The 16,986-nt window shown below is 37.1% G+C and overlaps 1 protein-coding gene across 1 annotated transcript in view; it reads right to left on the bottom strand.

Annotated features, from left to right (window-relative positions):
* The window catches only part of shisal1b (shisa like 1b), a 62,077-nt gene extending 46,473 nt beyond the window's left edge, over positions 1-15,604 (bottom strand). Inside the window, exon 1 of the mRNA XM_055222349.1 lies at positions 15,354-15,604. The gene's annotated coding sequence lies outside the window, so the exon portion shown is untranslated. The remainder of the gene's footprint in view (positions 1-15,353) is intronic.
* Between the last annotated feature and the right edge of the window lie 1,382 nt (positions 15,605-16,986).

Here is a 16,986-nt window from a genome sequence, read left to right as displayed (position 1 = left end):
GATATAATATTTTGTTTGAAGTTGTTAATTCTCACCTCTTCTCCCTGGCATTTAATTTTAGCTAAACAGGATATCTTGGTGTTTTATTGTTATTTGCCTATGTATTGTATTATCTGTATATTTGTTTTTCATAAACTTTTTACTTGAAGCTGAAGTTGTTTTTAAATGTGCTATATACTTAAAATTGAATTGAATTACTATGGCAATGTCTCTTGTTTTTCATCATTCAGAAACCCATGGACAACCTTAACCTTCTGCATAGTGATTTAATGATAATACTGAAAAATCTAGCATACAAGCTAGCTCCAATACACCCAGGGTTATGTCAGGGATGAACATGTGTATTAAAATGGAGAATTCAGTGCGAAACCTTACACAGTACAGTATTACATTAAACTGATCACGTTACAAGTCAGATCTGTGAAGAGGTGAGCACCCTCACTAAGAACACATGTTTTTCCATGTACTTTTTTGCAGCAACGAAACCACTTGTAATTGTATACATTCCAAGATACATGGATATGTTTAACGCCATTCTACGGGGCATTATAGATTAAGCTACTGTATAACATCTCCATGGAGACAAGAGGTTGCAGACCCCCATCATAAAAGTTACACAGTGCATCTTTTAAGCTTGATAACTATGTTTTTCCAACCGTGTTTCAATATTAACTGAATTGTGTAGCTAATTGAATTTTTATCAGTCAGCACTAGTAATATTCTATGTGCAAAACCTAACTTTCATATTTTGATTGAGTAGCACAAAGTCAAAACTCAACTCATAAACATTTTTTTTCTTTTCCTGCCACATAATGAGATGTTTATTTGGGTCAAAAAATACAGTGTGCACCAGTTTAAATTATAGACGTTAGACGATCTTTGAACCAAACAAAGATTTATGCATTATTGACAAAGAGTTTTACATGAGATGATGGCTAAAAGGGGAAAGGTCAATGCAAGGTCAGTCCTACTGCTTTGTCCATATACACTAAGGCCACGCGGTGTTAAGCAAATAATGACAATCGAGTTGGACTAACTAAAGGTTTTTAAGTCAATACGATGTTCATGTTATGCCCGATGGCTTGAGGGAGTTCACCTTTGACCTCGCAGTCTCAATTAGCCTGCTAAAAGCATGTTCTACGAAAGGAAGTAAGCAGATAGGGCTGATTATTTATTCATGAACCAGTAGCATTGCAAGTCATTATCATAATAAGTCCGAACAGTAAATATTTGCTCAACATCCAATTCCCACAACAATATTTTTTTTCTTGCCGTGAACATGCCTGGTTTAACTCTTTCCACCCAGTCAATTGCGTCTCCAAGGAGTCGCGATCGATGGGGAATTTCTCACCATTTATCAAACTGCAAGCATTAAGACTATGAATGAGCACCACAGAATACAGGCAGATGGTTATGGAAGAAAAAAATCTCAACAAAATTGTCTCTTGTGAGATTTAAGCCATGTTTTAATGTTGTTACCTCCTCGAAAAACATACCTGGAGTTCTGTTTTTTCATTCACAAGTGTTTGAGAACTCTAGATTTGTTCTGTCTACATTACTAAAGCTCGAAATGCTCTGTTCCACCTTGTGATGTTCAGAAAAACAAGCAACAAACAGGTGATGTACTCCCCACCAGAAAAGTTACATAACTTTAGTTTGAGTAGGAAAAAACATTAATTTGTCTTTTTATTTTTTAAGTAATAGACCAATTGGTGCTATCACCTTATTTTACCTTAGTTTACCCTTAAATGATTTAGTTCAGTTATACTCAGAACCCCCTGCTCAGTAGCCATTTGAAGGCTGATTATGACAGGTAGGGCACCTAGTATAAAGAAATCTAAAAAACAGCACCAGTCAAATTAACTAGTGGCACTTGTTTGTTGCAACTATAGCAATTCATTTTTAAACTAACTTTTAAAGCTACGATCTGTAATTAGATTCACTGACACACCCCTGTTGTATTTGTACAGTTTTGTTTTTTTTTTTGTTTTTTTTTAAAATACATGTTTAGACCAACTCTGCAGTACAATCGAGGATTGTACAGGCCACTACTACTTGGTGTGAAAGAAATGTTAGCTTTCACATATTCCATTCTTTCAAATCAAATTGATTATAGCCTATTCCATTGACACGTTGACATTCTTCCCTTGAAATATTAACAGCACCTCATCTGCACCCGGTCTGCCCCCCCACAGTGCTTTGCTGTTTGACGATCATATCCTCCTTTCATTTGTGTAGACAGAGGAAATGCCTGTCTGCTGTTGCTAGCACACAACCTCGCGCACTGTACCACACGCTTCTGAGACTGACATACTGAAATCATTTGATGTAAGAAAAACACTTGAAGCTGGCTATAAACAACCTAATTGCAAAAGGCAATGCAGGGTTTACTGTTCTGACCAAGAAAACAGGTTGGGTTACATAGTGTTAAATTGACCCAGCTAGCTACACATATTAGCATTGACAGGATAATTGGGTAGAGCAGTAGCCATCTTTGTTCCCCCTGACTTTGAATGGTTACACAAGTGAAGTCGACAGGACCATGTGGAGAAGGAGTGGTGATGGTGGGTTTCTTGTTCATTTTTATAATTTTTTTTTTTTTCCTTTTTTTTTTTTGCCCTGAAAAGCTTTTTGTTCAAACTGTCTGTTGAGTAAAGTCCTATATAATACAATAAGGAAGCAGCCATCAAAGGCAACTTCAAAGTTTCACAAAGGAACCTGTTTCTTCTGTCTGATCCTCCGTACTTGTCTCTCATGTTTAATAAACCAATAGAAGACATCTTGATACAGTTTCTATTCATGGGTTTCAGGCTAAACACAACATTTTTGGACTTTTTTCCCATTTAAGATATATATTTAGTTTTAAATTGTTAATCACTATGGCAACAGTCCAAATTTTTAAAGGGCCAGTACTACATTATTTCTGATCTATATTTTAATGTTGTTTCCTCATCACAAACAAACCTGGAGTTGTGTTTTTTTTACATTTACACATGTTTAACACACAAACCCTGCATATTTAGGCTGAGTTCTTCTCTCAAACTAAAAATACTCTGTTCCACCTTGTGATGTCATGTGGTAATATGGGAAGTGTTCTACTCTGTTTTTAAGCTCTATAAACCTTCACTAGAATCATTTGGATAATTTCACCCCTAGAACTGCTGACCTCAATTGAACAAAAGGTAAAAGGATCTGTTAACATGAAAACTACCACTTCATGACATCACAAGGTGGAACAGAGCATTTTGAGATTTGCTGATGTAGACAGAATAATAATAAAGGATTAGTCAAACATGTGAATGAAACAAAACACAACTTCAGGTATGTTTTTTGAGGAGATAACAACATTCTAACATGGCTTAATTATTCTGAAACCCATAGGTTATGGAATTTGTGGAGTATAGCTAGATATATCAAATATTAACAAAATTGAGAATTACTTGAACACAGTAGCTTAAAAATACAATATAAAGAGCAAATAAAAATGATAAGCTATGAATATTTATGAATATAAGACTATGAGTAAAATAAGTCAGATCAATAAAATAAGTGAATGGTAGCTTATGTAACTTTTCTGGAGCTGTCATTGCTCTGCCTAGAATGTTTCACAATAAAACATTACATTTACTTGTCTCCATGAAAACAACCAGGTGATGACACCAGGCCAAGTTACAAGGTCAGATCTGTGGAGAGGCGATGTTGCTCTCAGTGCAATACATGTTTTTCAAGTTATTTTTCAGCAATACAAATACAACAATAAACCCACCACATATTTTGGCAAAACAATGACAGGTGGCTGATCCTGCAACAGAAAAGTTACATAGTGCACCTTTAAAACACAAGCTGAGTTGAGAATAGGTGTTAGCAGGTATTTCAAAATTGTTTAAATCATGCCTGCTCTCAGTGCAAGTATATTTCAGCACATATCTTTGCCGAAAATGTGTTGTTACAAAAATCCATGAGCAATTCCTGAAATCTTTGGTGCAATATTAAATGTGCAGTGAAGTGTTGGCTCCGAGCGCTGATTATGAAGTGACAAGATGCAATTACATTTGAATAGTCATTAAATTAAAGAGATTTGAGCTCATGCAGAAGTCCCATGTGATTGGACCAGTCACACATAGCGCTCCTGTATTATGATTATTTTTGGGCTTGTCCCACAGGCAAAATATGAAAAAACTCTGCACTAATGTTTGTAAATAAGATGGCCCTCATTGCTCCACCTGACTTTAGTGCTCACCGGAGGATTAAATTAGAATATGTTTACTCTGGGTTTTCAGGGTTTTCAGTGAATAATGGGACTTGTCTTGAAGTTTTGCTGAAGTGTTACCTACTCTTTTCAAATGTCCTGACAACCAAAACAAAAAATGAGACACAGCTAGGTTTGTGTCCAGATATATTTTGACCTTTAAATTGTTTACAGTGAAAAAAGTTGTTTTATAGTGATGCACTTGCATCAATTTTACATGTACATTAACATAAATATTTTGTTTTTATAGGCTGTAATTTTTGAATACCCTTTCTCCGTATCAGCTAGGAATAAACTGCATATTTTAAATTGTTTGACATGGACAACAATGAAATAATATTATACTACTGACTCCCTGTCCCTGTTACTTCTTTCTGTCCATGTTCCCAATCGAACTTTGCGATCAGCACACCAGATGATTTTGGAAGTTCCAGCGTCCAAGCTAAAGATTAAAGAGGTCCTGGCTGTTGCTGTAGTTGGTCCCAGACTCCTTTGGGTATTAGAACTGCCCAATCTGTAAATATTTTAAAATCTTTGTTGAAAACTCATTTGTTTGCACTGGCTTTTAACTCAAGCTGAGCGGGACACTTGCATTGTTCTGTCGTGTTTTTGCATGCTTTTTTTATATGATTGCACTTTATATTGCCTTTGTACAGCACTTTGGGCAGCTCTGGTTGTTTTTAAATGTGCTTTATAAATAAATTTGACTTGACTTGACTACTGATGCAATTGAAGAGGCTGTACTTTTTCATGCAATAATGTAAAATATGTCTGAAAGTTGTGAAAAGTACTTGTAAATCCCCGTTAAGGAAAAACAAAATCAGATCCAAGTCTTTCCAGTCAAAATGAAACCACTGTGTGCCGTCTGCATCTAATTATATTTTTATTCTCTGCGAACCAGGATGTTATGCTGGTACAATGTTAGCATACTAGCTGTTGTTAGCAGTGACGTGACATCCAAACTCCGCTCTGGCCTCTTAAAGTTGTGCTTATAAATTAATTGCGGTGACTAAATAGGGTCCTGTCTGCTCATTGGTGCATTGCCCTACAGCCTGGTCACTCCTGAACCTTGAGCTGCAGCTGCCACACCTGAACTCGCCCCCTGACACTCCTTGCTGCTGATTTTTTCACTTTCACTAGTTCTGAGACTGGTTTGTTTTTGGTGTTATTATAATTTATATACTCAAGTTTTTTTTAGCTTTATTACTTTTAGTTATACATTGGACTATAAATTCCTCTTAAATAAATTATGACTTTAGTTTTACAGTTTTCCATCTTGGTTTGTTACTTCCCCTGTCCATATCTAAGCTGGGGTGTAATTAGTTCTGTTTTTTCCATTTTTAAGACGATAAAATCAGGTACACACCCTTTAAAGTTGTCTTATCACCACATATTTCCTACACTATATATAAAAAGATGCTCATTTATTTCACATAATCTGACCACATGTGGACTTTAACTACAGCCACGTGCAGCCGAGGAGCTAGTACAGTCCACCCACGTCAGCTACAAGCCCTGAATTGGGCACCCTAAGGAGACATCACACTGACAGATAAGACTAAATGCCTTGGAGTTTCCTGCTCCACAGTTGAGAAAAACATGGATGTCAGTGTTTATTTTGGGGAGTATTTGGCTCCTTCTGATGTTGGTGTTATTAATGAGTTTCCCTCAGTTGGAGATGGTTCAGTTAGAGTGGTGATGCTTTCAGAAAATCACATTTGTCCACTTACTGAAAAATGTAACTCAACAAGGCTTGCTCTCAGCTGATTTTGAACATTTGATCCCCATTCGTCTGTTACAGCAGATTTCCTGGAACTGCTCTAGACGTGTTTGTGGCACCAAAGTTCCCAGAAGCTTAAGAGCTTTTTTATTATTATGCAAAATCGCATTCTGCCATGTTATAACATTGTTCCCTCATCAAAATACATGCCTGAAGAGGTTTTAGATGTCATCTATGCATGTTTCAGTAATTTAGCAATCTTTCCCAAACCCTATTTGAATCCTCCTTGCGGTTAGCTGTAAGATTCTGTCCAATGCTCCGCCCACAAGCCTACATCATCCAAGTTCACTCATAAAAATTCTCCTGAACTTCACAAAAACATGATACGAAACTGTACACAACAACTTGACAAACCTGATCCGATGTGCAGTAGTTTAATTAGCGGGATGCATGCTGTGTTGTGATAGGACTCTGAGGGGGGAATGACTTAGCACCAAGAGCAAAGGGAGAGGTGATTCAGAGCATCAAAAATGAAAGTGAAACTTATAATCATATTAATACCTTGTTGAATATCGCATTTTCAAAACAATAAAAGGTAACATGGTGATCTAAATATGTTATGCGTTAGTTAATATCCCACAGAAGTAAAATACCCCCTATTTAAAACTTGGCCAAATGTTACAAAACAAAAGGTAACAATTTAACAACAATTATAAGAAGTATTAATCGTTCATTCATTATTATAGATAAGTTGGAGTAAGTTACACAGCTGCTCCAACACAGACAGAACAGTGGCTGGCATTCTGTACCAACAAGCTTACCAACCTCTCCCATCGCAAAGGAGGCCTTACATTTAACACATGTTAACACATTTAACCTGGCTAATTAGGGTTAATTGGTGCTAATTACTGTGTTGATTTATAATTTTTTTTTAATGGATTTAATTTCACAAATAATTCCTCTTTTAGAATACATTCATTAAAATGTTAAATAAATCATTTTTTGACAACCGACACTAATCCTAACTGAGAACAGACTGAAAAACATTTTTTATTTCCCTTGCCCACCTTGCCATGTCTTATTTAAAGGAGATGGAGGATGGAAAGGAGATGTTATTGCTTTGCCTAGAATGTTTCACAGTATGGCATTGAACATATACAATTGAAACCAGAAGTTTACATACACTATATAAAAAGACACATATCCATATTTTTGACATGAAATCAGACAAGATTTTTCCTGCTTCAGGTCAATTAGTATTACCAAAATTATTTCTGTTTGCTAAATGCCAGAATAATGAGAGAAGGGTCTTTTTTTAGACAATTTTTCATTACTTTCTTCAAAGTCAGAAGTTCACATACAATTCATTAGTATTTGGTGCCATTGCCTTTAAACTGTATGACTTGGGTCAAATGTTTTGGATATTCTTCCTCAAGCTTCCAAGCAATAGTAGACAGGAATTTTGGCTCATTTCTCCAGACAGAACTGGTGTAACTGAGCCAAATCTGTAGGCCGCCTTGAGATAGGCTTTAGATCAGGGCTTTGTGATGGCCACTTCAAAATATTTGGAAGACCCATTTGCACCTAAGCTTTAACTTTCAGGCTGATGCCTTGAGATGTTGCTTCAGTATTTCCACATAATGTTCTTTCCTCATGATGCTACCTATTTTGCGAAGTGCACCACACCCTCCTGCAGCAAAACAACCCACAATATGATGCTGCCACCACTGTATTTCACAGTTGGGATGATGTTCTTAGGCTTGCAAGTTTCCACCTTTTTCCTCCAAACATAATGATGTTCATTATAGCTACAGCTAAATTTTTGTATTGTCAAACCACAGGACATGTCTCCAAAAATAAAAGTGTTTGTCCCTGTGTGCATTTGCAAACTGTAATTTGCCAGAAAGAAGCCATTACATAAAAAGCCAGAGTGGCCTTTCAGCCCATGTCAATACAGTTCTCGTTTCACTGTGGATAATGACACGCTCTTACCAGCTTTAGCAGCATCTTCACAAGGTCTTTTACTTTTTTTCTTGGGTTGATATGCACAAATTTGGAACCAAAGCACGTTCATCTCTGGGACACAGAACCCATCTCCTTTCTGAGTGGAATAATGGCTGGACATTCCAGTGGTGTTTATACTTATTGTTTGAGCAAATTAATGTGGCACCTTCAGGCATCTGGACATTGCACCCAATGATGAACCAGACTTGTGCAAGTCCACAATTCTCATCTGGATATCTCAGTTGATTTCTTTGGACTTTCCCATGATGTTCCACAAAGAAGCAGTGTGCTTCAAGTGTGCCATCAAATACAACCACAGGTGTGTAAGCTTATTGTATGTAAACGTCTGACTTTGAAGAAAGTAATGAAATCTTATCTAAATCATTTTGGTAATCCTAACTGACCTAATGTCAGACAGTGAGAAAAAGGCGTATGTGTCTTTTTATATAGTATATGTAAACTTCTGGTTTCAACTATATATCTGACAATAAATATGTGGAAAAAAACATGCATGGTTACTGTGAGTGTGGTCGCCTTTGCACAGATCCAACCTGTTACTTGGTCTGGTGGCATCACCTGCTTGTCCGCACGAAAACAGATAAGTTAATTCCATATTGTGGAACTTGTTCTGGCTCCATTTGAGCATCAATCTTTCATTTGTGAGTCAATCTTGGGCTCAAATAGTACAGATGGTATTCATCTCTGTACCACCATCTGTTTTTTTCTGCTATCACATATCTTGAAGATTGTTATTATAATAAGCAATGACATCTCCATGGAAACATGCAGGTGGCCATCAGAAAAGTTACATAGTGCACCTTTTAAGATCTTCAGCTGGATTATGATTGAGTACTTGCAGCACTAATCTAGACTCAACACCTGTGAGATGTAGATAACCGGGTTATTCGATGCCTTGTGACTTTGATGTTTTTTCGATGTGAGCACCAAAACAACCTTCACAGTCTGAATAAACCTTGTGCCTGATGAGCCGCTGACAGAGACTGTGAGATCTGAGCAGGGCTGCGGTCATCTGCTCTGAATTGGAAATGTTTTCACCTGTTCTGCTCCCGTCCTGCCACCACTGGTCACGACGCCCGCAGCTGTGTCAGTGTGACTTTTGTGTGGGGGGCTGTTATGAGACACAATTTTAAGACAGGTGTGGAAACGAAAAGAGATACAAAAAAGTAAATAAATCTAGGAGCCATCCAACAAGCTAGACCACCGCAAAGGCACTACCTCTATTTCATAATGTAACAATTAATGAGTACAGTATATGCATTTCCTGGCATAGGCACCGTGTGTAAATCAACAAGGCCCCACCAGCCACTAAGGGGCACTCAAATGTCGGTTGTCCATAGCTTGGTACTATAATATTACAGGCAAATAATGAGAGTGCTATTGCTTTATTTTATTTTGGTAACTGACAGAGAAATTGCACTGCTGTACTCACTGCCGGCCCAGTCCTTGTTATCTTGGCCTGTGTCATGAGATGTATAATACTCCCTACAACAGAAGCAGAGCCACACTAGACTGCGCTAGACTGGAATGGACAATACTCTCAGTGTCTTGAGGGTTCATGTCTCCAGGCCCTGGGTCCCGTAGTGTAAATAAACTTTTTCTGCATTAGAACTCCAGTGTCATGCCTCTTCTTCCAACTCACATTTTGCATTTCATAAAGTAAATAAATGAGATAGGCCTAGGCCTCAAACTAATCATTTGATGCAGCACAGTGGCTCAGGGGTTAGGTCACGGCACACATGTAAGGCACTTTTTCAGCTTTGGCGTTGAGAGATCAATTCTAGACAGTTTGTTCCCTCCCCCATTTCACACTGTTTGTCCTGCACAATAAAGCCTTCAAGGGCCAAAAAAAAAAAATTCTAATACAAATCTTTACACATTCAATTAAAAATCTAATGTATCTTCACTGAACCACCATCTGAATCCATTCTTTACAAATCAAACCATATAATAACACCTCCCTTGCCTCACTATAAACTATAAATAACTATAACTTTTGCTCAGTACGTATTTTCTATATGACCTATGCGCTGGACTCATGAGATGCAGTGGTGTATATTGTGCAAAGTCAATGTCAGTGCAGTATGCTCGGAGCAAAGTCACAGAGCGGCCCTGTCCCTCTGAGGCAGGTTGTGGACATGGGACAAGGTGACACAGGACATTCCCTCAGCAGAGACATGAGGAGCCACAGCTGACACTGGTCTGACGCCTGTGTGCCCAGACCTCCTATCGAGAACTGTACAAGACTCTTAAAGGGTGTATAGTTATTTCCATAGACTATATATATAAATGGACATAGCTAACGCATTAGCTGTAACGTTCCATATCGGAAGTGAGCATGGGCCTCTCTTCGTAAACCGCTGCTGTTAAGCTTGACATTTTGGTCTTAAAATGTTTGTAATAATTCATGCTACATGGTCCTGGAGTTTTTATTTGGCTATTGTGTCTGTAAATGAAGATATGAACATTAATAACAGACCAATGAGGTGCCGTCTTTCCCTGAGGTCGCTCCTACTAGTGTTAGCAACAGGTTTGATTGACTGGATTGCTAAGTGCCCGTCATTTGGCTGGAGCCGAACGCTACGGGTGACGTCACACTCACTTTATACAGTCTATGGTTATTGCGTGTGAATGTTAGTGATGTGCCAAAGGGTTTGTGAGAGCTATAGAGTTAAGTGATGATGTAACAACCAAATCCAACCAGACTCTTCACAGCCGAATTCTAACTTTGTTTTTATTCCTTATTAATCAAAAAAGAGACGATTACCTTTCCAAAGCATATGTTTAACCACAAATTGTGTTCTATATGTAAATAATGTTCTAATAGTCTAGCATAACATAGTTACTAGTGTGTATATCGCACTAAATTGTAAACATACCTATTCTGTCTTTGCAATCAGCTCTTGAGCCCGAAAGCGACATCATACAACTTTACAGGAACTAGATTGTGTTGTGAATAACTCTTCAAACTACTATTTCCTTCCTCCTCTCCAAACACAGGAACAGAGAGCTTCAGAGGGTTTTAGAAATCAAGAAAAGGTGCTCCTCAAGGACAAGGCTCAAAGGCTAACAGTGAAGATGACCATACTTGTAGTGTAAAATTTACTGTGAAGGAGTAAAAACGGTCTGAGTCTCTGCACTAGTGATAATATTAAAGTCCTTAATTCACTGTTTGAACATCAGGAACTGTAAGATTTTGATTTAAATTCCATAAACATGACTCATCTGTGTCCCCAGATATGAGGTAGTCATGTTCCAAGCAAATATAGCTTTTACTGAGAACAATTTTAATGTTTATTTATTCTTAATTACAAAAAACACTGGACATGATGTCTCCTGTAATTAGATGTTTTGGTTCTTAAGACAGTTATCCAAACCGAAAGCAGAATGAGACTTTAGGCTCTCATTTGGGTTGCCAGTTTCAACGCTGAAATCCCATTGGTTTAAACTTAAAAGAGCTCTCTGGGATCTGGAGGTAAAATGTACTTTTGAACATTGGTTGGTTTAGTTTGATAAATATAGCAATAATAATTCAAATCGATGGATCACCCAGCACTTGTTTGGACATGCAGCACACTTATAGCTGCAGCTGCCCCGTGTTTGACTGACAGAGACTAAATGACCAACATGTGCCTCTGACCTCCTCCATTAAACCAATCACAAACGGCCAAACACTCATGTAAGCGTGGAAATAGCCATTTTCAGCCGTTGCATGCTGGGTAAAATAAAAAAAAACTGCTGTTAAAGATAAAAACATACGCACTAGCATGTATGGTGCACAAACATGGTCTTGCTCAAGGACAAACAACAGTATGTAAATCACACCTCCTCAGTCCAACAAAAATGCATACAGACTAAACACAAGTCCAAATGAATATACTTTTTTCAGAGGCAGCTCTTGTACGAGTATAAACGCCTTTCAATACAAGTCTCTTCACACTTCCACTGCCACTAATGATGCAAAGAGGAGTCCTGTCTCACTCAACGTCTTTCAATGCAACCATCCATTATCAAAGCGCTATAAGACTACACCTGTGTTTGCACTATTTTAAAGGTGCTATTTACAGCGTAGAAACTGCTTATTTAATCGCATTTACAGAGACGAGGTGACAAAACAACATTGTACAGCACATTTCTTCTCACCAAGGTGAAAAATTACTTGGCAAACAGTCAGTGACAAATTACAAATGCTGAAAAGAGTTGACGGGTTTCGAAAGGTAATTCCAGATCACTTAGTTTAAATAACTGCCATTGGAACAAGAACAGGAGTCGCGGGGATTGAGTTTATTGTGAGGATTAGAAAACCGCTCAAGCATTCATTTCAGAAATTGCGAAAGCGTTAAAGTCAAAATGTGTAGTGTTTGGAGATGCCAGACTGTTCAGATAAATTGTTCCATTGTCTTTTTGTCTGTGAAGTGTGAGTATACTTGAGCCGATTAACAGTGAGGCTTATCCAGCACATAACTACCACAATGTATTTGCATATTAATACTCAGAAAATATCATAACACTAAATATGAAATTAATCGAGTTTTCACATATATTTCTGACGGCATAGTGTCAACATGGTTTTGTGAAATTGATCTGTATTTGGGATTTTGTGGGATTTTTGTGTTTTTTGGGTTACTCTCATGACAAAAATCAAAGTGAAAATGGCCTTGCATGGTCTAATTAAGATTCTTGATGAAGTTTTTTTTTTTTTTTTTTATGACAATATTTACTGTGTTTATTTAAAGCCATCTAAAACTGGAGCGGGGTACATTTATTATGTATGTGTTTGATTTAACTAACTAAAAAAGTGTCTACAATGTTTGTTGAAATAGTTACTTAGTTTGAAAAAAGAAAGAAACAGACGTTATGGTTTTAAGGTGGAAATGTGAAAAAAAGCAAAACATTCAAAATGATTTCTGACCTATTTACTGGACCATGTACATGTTATATAATATGATTACAAAATGTTGAGAATTTGTGTGTTTTGTGTAGTATTTCTGATATTCGACGATAGTGACAAAACAGCCCTCTGAATATTTGTTCTAAACTTGCAAATTTTTTTCAAAACATTAGACTTACATATCTTGAACAAAAAAATATCATGTAACCAAGTAAAAAAGCATTTAAAAAAAAGTTAGTTTAATTCCATAGATATTCCTATTTACAGTAAAGTATACTTTGTCTAATTGTATTTCACCATTTTGAGATATAATCATGTCACATTTTAGTTTGGAGACCACATTTGGACAATTTTTTTATTGATTAACAACTGACATGCCAGTGAGAGGTTATTCTGTCATTAGACACCTGGAGAAAGTGTCTGGGGTGAGGGAAGTTTAGGAGTCCCCGCGACCCGGCCCATGAGTATAAGAAAATGGATGGACGGACCTATTGAGACATATTAACAAAATAATAATCTCCAATACCATATGATGCTAAAACATGTAATTATTAATGGGGAAAATAGTTCATGGCTAAATGTTAAATTAACAAGTACTTCATAAACGCCAACAAAGATCGTATTAGTACTACTTACTACTAACTATAAGTATGACAGTTATTACGGGTTAGCTATTAATATGATAAATGTGAGTGTTATGATTATTGGACAAAAACTTGACAATTTATGAGTTGAAATCCAGGTCTATGATTGCGAGACAGCACCAACGCCTTGGCAACCATCTTTATTTCTTCCAGTACTAATTTCTTCAAAGCGTTTTCAGTACAGTATGTAGACACAACCTAATACTACAATGATAAAACACTATCCTGTGCTAGCTCCGGGCCATATTTGAGCGCACGATTTCTTTAGCTTTTGTCTTGAATGAACAAAGGGAATCTCCTCCTTTCTCTCCCTCTCCCTCTCCTCCCTCCTTCCTTCTGTCTCTCTCTACCTAAACCCGATCATGTGCTGCCAAGCATCTCCTACACGCCTGTTCCTAAGTTACCATGTGTGTGTGGCTGCCAATCCACGCCTAATTGCCTCCTATGCTAGAGTGAAGGTTTGGAGGGACAGGCAGGAGCTATACTACACTATAGGGGCCGGGCTAGGATATTTCAAGTGTGTTTGACCTGCTATGAGTTGAGTGCTTTTTATTAGCCTAGTAAAGCATGAACAGAGACTCAACTCATCATGAACACATAGTTTTTAAAGGGCCCACATTATGTTATTGTCTGATCTACGTTATAATGTTGTTTCCTCATCACAAACAGACCTAGAGTTGTGTTTTTTTCTTTCATTCACACATGTTTAACACACAAACCCGGCATATTTAGGCTGAGATCTTCTCTCAAACAGAAAACACTCTGTTCCACCTTGTGATGTCATGTGGTAGTACGTGAAGTCCTCCACTGTGTTTTTTTTTTTTTGGTATAATTTCAGCACTGGATCTGCCAATCTCTACTGAACAAAAGATAAATCATAGCTGATAAAAACTAATAATAAAGAGTTACTCAAACATGTGTGAATGAAACCAAACACAACTGAAGGTATGTTTATGAGGATGCAACATTATAGTCACATTTGCGTAATATAAGACCTTTAAAAATGATTCAGGCTTAGTAAGTACTAATGGTAATTAATACCCTAACCCTTTAATTAAGTAGTATTTAACAATAATTCATCCTTTATTTACAGTAATCAAGGTATAGTTATTGTAAAATGGTAGTTGTAGTACATCATTGAAGGTTAAACAGTAACTCTTAGTAACAACTACAGTAACAAAATGAACAAAGACTTAATTCACAACTAGTTTTAGACTTACAAATACTTTACTAATACTCTAACACTAACTTCTAAGTATTTACTAAGTCTGAATCATTCTTAATCTTAACAATTTGGTCTTTATGAATTAGATCCTTGTTTATGCTTTATTAAGGCTTATTAAGGTGTAGTTACGATAAAAAAGGTATCAGTTGTAGTACAGATTTGAGAAGCAGCTTTAATAAAACATGAACAAATACTTAAATCATGAGTAATATATCATTGTAGTAGCTATATCACTGAGACGTGGCCAGAACGTGAGCAGTAGTAACATTTAAATATCAGAGTAACATTTTGGAGGGTCATCTGGCATGAAAATGTACACGCCAAATTGATGTATAAACCTTATTTCACTGTAGGGCAGATCATTTCCTTCAGCGATAATAAATCTGAAGAGATGGCACCTGCTACAAGATAAATAAAAGGTACAGCCTAAATGGTTTGAATGTGTAGGTAAAAATATTGATCAAAAATATACTTTCACAACTTATTTGAAACTGAAGCACTTCAAAACAAGCAGACATCAAGCTGACGATGCGTAATGCCTCATCCTTACATATGAAATACACTGACATAACCATAACAAAATAATAATTGGATTTTCTTACTTTCTGGTTTGAAATGTGGTAAGGAAATCTCTTGATCGCTCCGCTTGTCCAGTCCACCACCCTGTTGCTCCTATCTGCTTCGTCTTCTTTTGGTATCTTTTTATTTTATCAAAACAAAATCCACTTCCAGTTGTTATGGAAACTTAAATATTCGTAGCGGAAACCAGGCGTAAAAATTGATATAGAGACACGCGATTGTAGAGTATAAAAAGACGCTCCTAGGTCTTTCCCTGGCTGTGCTTCTGCTGTCTGAGCGCAGCTACTGAGAGAGTGTGTGTGAGAGAGGGAGATGAAAGGATAGAGCGACAGGGCGAGTGAGAGGAGGGAGAGAGAGAGAGGGAGGAGAGGAGAAGAGAAGAGGAGGGGCGGGAGAGGGATGGTGTTGTATATATGCTACTGTGTTTATGTGTCTCTGCCTATTTTGAGTGTGTTTGTTCCAGAGCTGTAGTTCTCAAAATGTGGTGTATGGACCAGAAATGGTACACACACATTTCAAGTGGTACTATTAAGATCTTTTTTTTTTTTTTTTATCAATCAATCAAACTTAAAATTAATTTGAATTATCAACCCAGAAACTGTTTTTGGAAACCAGATTTTCAATATCAATTTTAGAATATAGACTCATTTTGATATTAAAGTGGGATTAAACACTTAAACTCCGGTCATAAACACATTTCAGACAGAGGTGCTGAACTGGATAGGGGAGAGTGAGTTTAAAGGAGTTTAGGAACAGTATGATCAGTCTAACAGGTATCAAGGTAGTCCTGCGTGATGTCACATAGTGCTGCCCCCAGTGGCCACTGCACTAATATCTAATATAAATATATACTTTCTGGCAGACTTTCTCTCACACCATTAGACTATTGGATCAAATTTTATGTTTTTCTTACAGACTGTTATAGCAGCTCACCTGATGAGCATCTATGGCATCTTTTTTGCAGCAGAGCCTCACATTTTATCTGGTGTTTTGTGAATGACACTGTAAATGTAAGTTTCAAATACCATTCAAAACTAAGTAAATTAAAGAAATTATATTTAAATTCTGGTTTGTTATTTCTTTGACAGTCTGTTTTGTTTCATATTTTTTTTGTAAATACCTTTATTACTGCCATACATCTGTTCACACACATGATCACTTTCATAAGCTTCAATACAATAGTTTCGTAACATTGATGTAAATGTTGTTGCTGTCCACACCACTAGATGGTGCACTGACATTTTAAATTTTATATTTTTATATAAACACAATACAAAATGTTTACAGTCATTAACTAAACAATTGGTTCACCTGCCCACACACATTACACACAGCTGCAAACATTCTCTGTGAAAATCTTTTTGTCTGTACATTTTGAAAACCGAATGAACGACAAAACCATTATCTATCCCACAATGATGAAACAGCAACAACATGCTGGTGTCAGTACAGCCATGTGTTGTGAATGTTGGCACCTTCACTGTCCTTTCATGGAGAAGCATCACCATCACAAGCATCTCCACGGTGTACGTAGGGTCCGTCATCAGTGCATCAGACAAGGAGTGACCCCAGAGGCAGCAGCAGGGCAGGCTGAGGTGGTCAGTGCACACAGCCTCCTGTCGTTTGGTGAGTTCTGAAGACTATTACAGTACTGTG

Source organism: Periophthalmus magnuspinnatus, chromosome 6 (genome assembly GCF_009829125.3).
Source record: "Periophthalmus magnuspinnatus isolate fPerMag1 chromosome 6, fPerMag1.2.pri, whole genome shotgun sequence".
NCBI classification, from domain to species: domain Eukaryota; kingdom Metazoa; phylum Chordata; class Actinopteri; order Gobiiformes; family Gobiidae; genus Periophthalmus; species Periophthalmus magnuspinnatus.
The sequence above is the reverse complement of the archived record's forward strand: the minus strand, read 5'-3'. Positions and strand labels throughout refer to the sequence as shown.